Genomic DNA, 10154 nt, shown 5'->3' with positions numbered 1-10154 from the left:
CAACCATTCTCCCGAATTTCTCACAATTTCCACTCAGACAACATTATCGAAGGCCTGCCTTAAAGGCACTGCCTTTGCGTGCCGGCGCAATCACATATTATCTACGGCTTTTCACACACACAAGTGAATGCAAAGCATACTTGGTCAACAGCCATACAGGTCACACTGAGGGTGGCCGTATAAACAACTTTAACACTGTTACAAATATGCGCCACACTGTGAACCCACACCAAACAAGAATGACAAACACATTTCGGGAGAACATTGGCACCGTAACACAACATAAACACAACAGAACAAATACCCAGAACCCCTTGCAGGACTAACTCTTCCGGGACGCTACAATATACACCCCGCTACCTCCCCCCCTCAACCCCGCCCACCTCAACCTCCTCATGCTCTCTCAGGGAGAGCATGTCCCAAATTCCAAGCTGCTGTTTTGAGGCATGTTAAAAAAAATAATGCACTTTGTGACTTCAATAATAAATATGCCAGTGCCACGTAGGCAATTTTTTTCCATAACTTGCGTTGATTTATTTTGGAAAACCTTGTTACATTGTTTAATGCATCCAGCGGGGCATCACAACAAAATTAGGCATAATAATGTGTTAATTCCACGACTGTATATATCGGTATCGGTTGATATCGGTAATTAAGAGTTGGACAATATCGGACATCTCTGGTATTAATATCCATCCATCCATCCATCCATTTTCTACCGCTTATTCCCTTTGGGGTCGCAGGGGGCGCTGGAGCCTATCTCAGCTACAATCGGGCGGAAGGCGGTGTACACCCTGGACAAGTCGCCACCTCATCGCACGGCCAACACAGATAGACAGACAACATTCACACTCACATTCACACACTAGGGCCAATTTAGTGTTGCCAATCAACTTATCCCCAGGTGCATGTCTTTGGAGGTGGGAGGAAGCCGGAGTACCCGGAGGGAACCCACGCAGTCACGGGGAGAACATGCAAACTCCACACAGAAAGATCCCGAGCCCGGGATTGAACCCAAGACTACTCAGGACCTTCGTATTGTGAGGCAGATGCACTAACCCCTCTGCCACCATGCTGCCCCATATTAATATCATATTGATAAATATAAGTTGATGTAAGACAATTCTACTTCCATAGTCTAAATCAGTGGTTCTTAACCTGGGTTCAGAGGTAAAGACACACCCGACTCATCGTGTAAATAAAATCTTCTCCCTCTCGGCGTATTATGGATACCCCCAAACAATGTTCCATGTAATTTTCCATCTGATTTGCAGGTGTGTAATTTGTTGTGAGTTAATGCACTGTGTTGGTTTTGTTCTTTGAACAAGGTGATGTTCATGTACAGTTCATTTTGTGAGACAGTAAAAAAAACATATAACTTTGTCTTGCATTTGAAAAAAAAAACATTTTATTTTTCACTAAAGAAGGGTTCGGTGAATGTGCATATGAAACTGGTGGGGTTCGGTACCTCGAACAAGTTAAGAACCCATCCATCCATCCATTTTCTACCGCTTATTCCCTTTTGGGGTCGCGGGGGGCGCTGGAGCCTATCTCAGCTACAATCGGGCGGAAGGCGTCGTACACCCTGGACAAGTCGCCACCTCATCGCAGGGCCAACACAGATAGACAGACAACATTCACACTCACCACTGGTCTAAATCCTGAAAAAAGTCGTCTTGGGCTTCAATGGGTTAATACCGCCTCCCTCTCTATCTCTCTCCCTCTGTCGCTCACCCGAGAGTCTCTCCGAAACCGGCCAATCAGCGGCGAGTTCTGCCGCCCGCCGCCAGCCAATAGGAGGACCGGGAGGCTCTATCGAATTTGAATGAGGAGTGTATCTTTCGGCGCCATTTTCGAGTGAGCGACGATCACCCGCGCAGGCACAGAGCTTACCGCGTTTAGAGCGAGGATGCTGCGGACGGAGAGACGCAGAAGAGCCGCTCTTCTTCGTCTTGTTTTTCGGTCGGACGGAGCAATACTCAATAAAACTAAGGACAGAGGAGGGACAGTCGCCCCCAACTGAGAGACAGGTAATTTCTACTTGCATTGGGTAGTTTTGACGCCGACGAAGGATGGTTGATGTGGGGGGGAAAAGAGGCGACCGCGGCGGGGGGAGACGCTTCGGCCAGCCGTAGCTGTTAGCATGCTAGCTTGGTAGCATCAACAGCGCTGAATATTTTTTTGTGCCATATATACCAGGGAATTATCTTTTTTTTTTTTTTTAATGCGGTTGTGTTCGTCGGTGGCGGTCAGCCTGGCGAAACTTTTTCGAATGGGAGTTAAATGGAGTGTTTTTCCGCATTCGGAGCCAGTTTGAGCGGGAGGCGCTCACAGCTGCCAGCTTGACGGAGCGGCGCAGTGTCAACAAATGCACCCGGAACCTCCACTCACTTTAGGAGGGAAAATGCACAACCACCGGACTAGCACACAAAGACGCCGTTTTTTCTCCACGTTAACAATGCTTTTCTTTGTCTAAGTCGTATTTATTTTGTTGGAGTGGCTTACTCACCCCCCGCCCCCCCTCTCCCGACCTTTAGGTTTTTTTCACAATTCTCCCAGCAATTGTCAAAAGTAGGGTCATGGTGTAAATAGTGACGTTTCTAGTTAAAAATATTACTATTATTGTAAATATAGTATCCTTTCATAATGTACAATTGCCATGTATATTGCCTATTTTGTAATTGGTGAAGTTTGTAGTAATTGTGCAGAAAAAATATTTTATCATTATTAGCTGTTTTTCAGCCACAGTTCTCCTTTTATTTAAACTGTCTCAACGACAAAACGTCCAGCTCGTTCAGCAAATCCGTACTGTCTTTTGGCACGTCCCAGTTTCCCCACAGTACCACATTTTCCGTGCCAAAGTTCCCATTGAAAAGGAAAAGGCGGAATTAACAAGAGTCGTTCCAAACCTTCACAGCGACAAAACATTTAGCTCATTTAAGACATATCAGCATATCTACTGTCGCCTTTTTAAAAAAGAAAAGACATTTCAAAATTCCTCAGTTCCTGGGCCAATGAGCTACAGTTTTGCACTGTAATAATTTGAGAATATTCCCCAAGTTCCATATTTTTCAAACTATTCAAGCACGAAGCATTTCGGATAACATTCCTCACTTTTAACATTTCCACACCTTTTTATACTTAAAAATAATAGTTAGTCATAATCACATAATCTGCATATAGGCCTATATTATTTATCATCTTATCTATCCGCAGAGCTTATATGTTGTCTAAGAATAGTCAACATTGCAACCAGTGATGCCAATGCCATTAAATGTATTCTTGTTCTTATGCATGCCTTATTTCATATTGTACACCTGCCATCTATATATGCATATGAAGCATTTATTTTTTAATCGTATGTTTGCCATTCACAGTACGGTGATATTTTTCATAGCCAGGTGGAGAAATAAGATACATCTGCATATATATATATTTTTTTTTCTTCATTGTGGCACAAACAAAGGCTTTTTCTCTTTTATCTTATTCATGTGATATTTAATATTAACTGCAGTGGCATACAACTTTTGTAGTGCCTTTTCCTTCTGTGTGTCCTCGCCATCCTTCTTTTCAATTGGAGAGGAAAAGCAATTAACTGCAGCAGGCTTTTTGTGTTTTGGATACTTATCATCAATAAGAACCACTTCAGTCGAATAAAAAAAAAAGAAGTAAAATATAGGCTCTTGATAATTATATGCCTTCCCCTACCCCCTCATTTTACTTCCCTTTAAAGAGAGATCAGTTTAATATGTTGCGTAACAGTAGGCCTGTCTGCTTTTTTAAAGAATTAAATAGGTTTAGGTGGGTTTTCACTAATAGTCACCTGAAAGAACGTATTATGGAAATTCTTCAATGGGAGCAGGTTCAGGGTGTTGACAGTGTGCATACTAATCCAAACATAAGTTAGTAGTTTTTCACATTTAAATGTTGCATGATGATGCACTTACATATTTTGTATCAAAAATTAAAATAACACAGACTGCCCCCTCCATCAGATATATTATTTTCAAAATGATTTATTTAATCAATATTTGTCTTTTAACACATACCACAGAGATGTGTCTCCTGTGGCTGAAACTTTACAGCATGTTGAGTAAAATTACAGACATTTCAGACTTTTCACGTGCCTAAAAGGCAGGCAACTTTTAAATGGCATTTATGTAATTCCACCACGTGCACCCTTGTGTGTGTGCTGTCATGCTCCAAGTGTAACATTCACATGATTTACAAAAAATATATATTTGAAATATGGTAATTGTTTTGTTTCAGGCATGCTTACCGTATTTTCTGCACGATAGTCGCACCCACTAAATTTTAGGTATAACATTTGTCTTGATATAGTAGCCGCACCGAACTATAAACCGCATACATATACATTATAAAATAAGGTATTTAAACATAAATATTTTATAAATGTTTATTTACATAACTTATTGTTTCCCAACGGTATCTGTAACACGGCAGTAAAATTGCTGATCAAACAAAACCGACGTCATCGTCATGAACCCACTAGCTGCGGAAACTGCCTCTCCAATCAGCCAAGTACTCAATAACTCCACAGTGACGTCTTGGTGAATTTACTGAGGAATTTGAGAAACTTAAACAATACAAACATAATGCCACTGTAAGGTAATAATGCTAACACACACACTCGTAAACGTGGTAGCATAATAGCTAATGCGATAGCACGTGCAAATATGCATGAAAACACCCCTAAAGACGTCACACATGGGACGCTTTAGTAACTAAGAATTGTTTTGGTTATATTGTCAAACTTACGAACATTGCTTTGAGTGACAAATGAAGAATCCATACGAGTAGAAACGCTATTGAAAATTAGAAGACAGACTGGCACTTCTACTTGGGGTTTAAAGCTTTTAACAGCAGGAAACACTTGTAGGCATTCATCCGCCTGCACTTGCAGTGAGTAAACTCATCCAAAAGGTGGCGCCTTAGCACAAAAAAATGGCATGTTTTTTAAGTGTCTTTGCATGTGTTTAGTGAAAACTATTTGCTTTAGGCTGTCATTGGAAACAGATCTATAAATCTGCTGCACCGTTTTATAAGTCGCAGGGTTCAAAGCAGAAGGAAAAAAAGTAGCGGCTCCTAGTCAGGAATTTACAGTAATAAGTTACATTTGAACACCTCAACATGCCTGAAAAGAGCTTATTATTAAATAATTTTACATTGTTATTAAAATCAGAATCCCTCAGTTATTTTCATTTTAGTGCTCATTCATCTCTAAATTTCTAGCGTCAGGCTCTCATCTCAAGAGAATTGCCTGTCAAATTGCACTTTTGTGATCAAAGCTTCTAGTAATATCTGTCTTTTCGTATTACAATCTGTCCTATGTAAATATTTGTTCTAATACTGTGATTTTACGCAGGGGGTTTCCCAGTCTTTCTCGCCTCAAGATGACATAGTTGCCAAAAATCCCTTTACTGCCAAACGATTAGATTGTCAAATTATAGTCAGTGTGGTGCTGGGTAGTCGTGAAGATGTAAACAGTCTTGCCTGACAGAGGTGCTGTGGGGTCCAGACATAAAAATTAGGGGTGTTGCGGGGAAAAAAAGAAAGTGAAACGGAATTATTTTATAGATTCAGAATTTTTAAAAATCAATTGGAAAAGTAAAAACATTTAAAAAAAATTGACAAGACATTTTAAAGCCATCACCATGCTAACTTGCTGTTTTTAAACATGTTGTAACCTGTAGCTTGTTTTAAAAAAATATTTTATTTGATTTGTTTTTATACCAAATAATATATTGTGAGAATCATGTTGAATGAGGAATCGAATCCCTAATAAAAATGTTTCTTGTACAATATAATTCTCGCAATGTTACGTCTGGGCTGTGCCTAAAGTGACCCCAGTAACGTTGCTACGGTGAGAGCCAGCAGGAGCATAGATCTCAATATCGCACAGACTGAGACCACAATGGAAGCTAACCCTACAAAACTTGAGGAGAAACTATTTTGTTGTGATTGGAAAAAGTCACACATCACCAAACGACGGAAAACTACCTTGCACAACATGCTGCCAACGAGTCGTTGCTCGCGACATAAATGCGTGTATTCTTTTCTAACACATTTTTGTCCATATTGTACAGCACTATCTGATAGCAACTGCAAAGACCAGCCTGTTTATTTAAATGTTTTTATTACTTTGGTGCACTATAAAAAAATTATGTATAAAATAATTAGGGGTGTGGGGAAAAATGGATTCGAATTCGAATCGCGATTCAGAATCGATTATCTTTTTTTTTTTTAAATCGATTTAAAAAAAAAAAAAAAAATTTTTATTTATTTATTTTTTAATTAATCAATCCAACAAAACAATACACAGCAATACCATAACAATGCAAGCCAATTCCAAAGCCAAACCCGACCCAGCAACACTCAGAACTGCAATAAACAGAGCAATTGAGAGTTGACACAAACATGACACAGAACAAACCAAAAGTAGTGAAACAAAAATGAATATTATCAACAACAGTATCAATATTAGTTACAATTTCAACATAGCAGTGATTAAAAATCCCTCATTGACATTATTATTAGACATTTATATAAATAAAAAAAAGAATAGTGTCACAGTGGCTTACACTTGCATCGTATCTCATAAGCTTGACAACACACTGTGTCCAATATTTTCACAAAGATAAAATAAGTCATATTTTTGGTTCTTTTAATAGTTAAAACAAATTTACATTATTGCAATCAGTTGATAAAACATTGTCCTTTACAATTATACAAGCTTTTTACAAAAATCTACTACTCTGCTTGCATGTCAGCAGACTGGGGTAGATCCTGCTGAAATCCTATGTATTGAATGAATAGAGAATTGTTTTGAATCGGGCAAAATCATTTTTGAATTGAGAATCGTGTTGAATTGGGAAAAAAATCGATTTTGAAGCGAATCGTGACCCCAAGAATCGATATTGAATCGAATCGTGGGACACCCAAAGATTCACAGCCCTAATTCTAATGTTTAAAAGCCGTTTCGTTCGATCAGTAAATAATCAAATTAAACCATAGCTTAATCGACAGTATTTGTTGTGGGCAGACTGGCAGCCATACTCAAAGCACATTGAAACCTAATATAAAACATGTCATATCCTGGAATAACGTCTGTATATTGAATACAGATGAATTATTGTGAAAAAACCACTACAGACCGGAATTTATTGCAACAAAATTTAATGGAAAATGCCATTTGCCAAACGAGTTGCAATCAGTGAAATCCTGCTAAGCAATTTTACTAATTGCCGACTGTCAGGCAACAGGAAATTGTTAAAAATATATATTAATTCTGGCGGCGGATTATAACATACTGTTTGAAATAGTAGCTTAAGGAGGTTTTAGTCAATCAAAGAAGCCATAGATGAATCATTTAAAGTTAATTGTTGCCGCCATAAATAATACACAAATGAGAAATCTAGAAAAATATGTGATATTCTCCCATAACTAGCACATGAATGATAAAAGACAGCAACAGATGAGAAATACTTAACACAAATCCGAGTGAAAAGCGACATTTGTTAATATAAAAAAAAAAGGGTCAATAAAAGAGCTGAACAGCATTTGACTGACCTGGGAACCCTTTCTGATTCCTGAATTGTTTGGTTTAAGCGTTTAAATATCAGGGCTTTCCAAAATTAGGATAGGGTCACAGCCTCAGGTCACTTCTTCAGAGTACTGTTAGCTATTTTACTGTCTTTTTACACAGCTGCTGTTTTCTACTATTCAGGAATGCGGGTGTAGTTTGGAAAAGCCTGTTGTAGATAAACTTGACTTTGACACAATCAGTGCTTTAAATGATATTATCTAATTTCATAGTGATCGTACAATTCCTGTCCAGGTCCATTAAGTTTGGCTTTCTCGTCCCTTTTGTAGTTTTTTTTTTTTAACGGTGCCCGCCGTCATCGTGTCGTCTCAGACTGTGTGACATTCTGTGACTCATCACTGTGTCTTCTTCTCCTCTGACTTCCCCAGCAAAATGGACTCCCAAGCCCCCTCCCACCACCAACACCACCACCCTTGTTTCCTGGTAAACTGTGTGCCTTCTACTGCTGCTACTACTTCATGCTCACATGTGTTGTACACTCCACCCCCTTAACTCGTCTTTTTGAACCACTCAGCACAAACTTCAAAGTGCGTGCGCGGGTGTGTGTGTTTGTTTCACGGTCTTGTCAGTTGTCCTCATGTAGCGTGACTACCAGTTAATGCTGTCACATGTGCAGTAATCGTGTCAATAGTGCAGGCAGTGTATACATTTAAATGTTAGGATTGTGTAGTAGACATGATTGCATCCCTTTGTCATGCATCTTGCTTATATCCATTAGTAATATTAAAAAGATTGTGGAAACATGATATAATGTGCTTTTCTGAGAAGAGAATAAGAGCATGTGCTGTAAACAAGGTCAAAATGATGAAACCTTCCAAAGTCTAAAAATGAAATCTAAAAACTGCCATTGTAGTTGTAGTAGTGCCACACACTGTCTCTTTGTGCCGTACCTCTGGTTATTTTTATTTTGACAAAATAGCAGTGTGCTAAACTTGTCATTGCTTATTTTTATTCATTCTTGTTTTTTGTTGGACTAGATTTGTTATTGATTGATTTGATGTGGTTGTCATTTGTACATATTTTTTGTACCTGTATTGTGATGATTTTGCTTTTGCTTAGTTGTATTTGTTTTATTTCATTTTGGTGCAGGAACACATTTGCTGTGATTGAAATTGTTTTTATGTATTTTATTTTATATAAAAAAATTTGAGGGAAGAGAGTGATTTGTGGAATTCTGCTTAATTTTGAGAGAGAACATATTGTCGTGTTCCTTGTTATTTTTAATACACGACGTACACTACTTGTGAAAGAGTTTTGATATCTAATGGTTTTGTGTATTCTTACTAATTGTGACTGGTGTTTCTGAGGGTTTTTTTCTGTGGGAAAATACACTTGTGGATTATATGCTTGTATTTTTTTAAAAAAAGTAATAGTATGAAAAAAATATTATTTTCATGTTATGATTTTTGCACACCATGTGATTTTTTAAATTTATATTTTTTTGGTTGTAGTGGTGATACAGCCTGGGAGTACTGTACACTAAGTGTGTGTTAGTGTGTTTGTGTGTTTTACGAGTTGTGAATGGTGTGTTTTTGTCTTTTTTTAAATTTTGTATTTTTTTCCCACTTTGTTTAAAAAAAAAAGTACACTTATTGTTGCTTTTAGTTTTTTATTTTATTCATTTTGCAGAAGTAATTATGAAAAATATCCTAGTTATTTCCATGTTTTGAAGAAGGTACATGTTATGATTTGTGCCAATCGAGTAATTTTTTTTTTATATTTGTTTTTTGGGTGGTAGGGGAAGAACAGAGAGTACTGTGCACTGAATGATGTGCTCCTGGTTGTTTTTGCTATTTACTTTTTTGACAAGTACATTTCAGGTGATGTGTTTCTGGTTCAATTTTTTTCATAAATGTTTTGTGCTTGGACTTCTCTTGAATGGCGCTGCTAGTTATTTTATCTCCTCTTCATTTTGGAGAGGGAGTACGTGGGCCGTTGCACCACTCCCCACTCCCGTGTAGGTCATTTGAGGTCATTTGAGGTGACGCTTTCACCGCCTGGCTAGATGCGTCCTCATTATAATGGTGTTTGCATTTCTGCCGTACCAGCCTTTTTCATCATCGCTTCATTGGACAGCAACAGTTTTGCCACATAATATCTGTACTGTAGCGTTTAAGATAAAGATGTCATAGTCTGTTGTGAACCTACTTTTATTTGTTTACTTTTGATCAATATTGTTTTTGTGCATATTTTGCATCGTAAAGCATTATCTGGATTGAGCCATTTATTTTTTTGAGGGGGAAAAAAATTGTCTGTGTAATTAATGCATCTATTTATGGGCGTGTCACTCAACTCTCCCTGTCACTCTGCTTCCTCTTTGGCTCTCCTTTCTTTATGTGTGCATGCAGTGCATAGACAACATACACTAACAGCACGTGTGACTGGGGCTCCTAACTCTAGCTTCTGTAAGTAGCAATTCATTGTATACAAAAGTTATGTAGTAGACGAATGCTGAAATCTACATTTTTAATCAAAAATGTTTCTAGTTTCAGGCTATTTCTGAAAATGACGTGTCGTGGTCAAGCGTGGT

At 38.2% G+C, this 10154-nt stretch overlaps 2 long non-coding RNA genes across 2 annotated transcripts in view; both read left to right on the top strand.

Moving 5' to 3' along the window:
- LOC133613458 (uncharacterized) overlaps positions 1-8980 on the top strand; it is a 10502-nt gene extending 1522 nt beyond the window's left edge. The window contains exons 1-2 of the long non-coding RNA XR_009816452.2: positions 1-2030; positions 7993-8980. The exon at positions 1-2030 is cut by the window's left edge and continues 1522 nt beyond it. This is a non-coding gene — a long non-coding RNA (uncharacterized lncRNA). The remainder of the gene's footprint in view (positions 2031-7992) is intronic.
- The window catches only part of LOC133613592 (uncharacterized), a 150554-nt gene that overhangs the window by 112912 nt on the left and 27488 nt on the right, over positions 1-10154 (top strand). The window lies entirely within an intron of this gene.

Source organism: Nerophis lumbriciformis, linkage group LG13 (assembly GCF_033978685.3).
Source record: "Nerophis lumbriciformis linkage group LG13, RoL_Nlum_v2.1, whole genome shotgun sequence".
Lineage (NCBI taxonomy): Eukaryota > Metazoa > Chordata > Actinopteri > Syngnathiformes > Syngnathidae > Nerophis > Nerophis lumbriciformis.
This window is presented reverse-complemented; position numbering and strand designations above follow the sequence as displayed.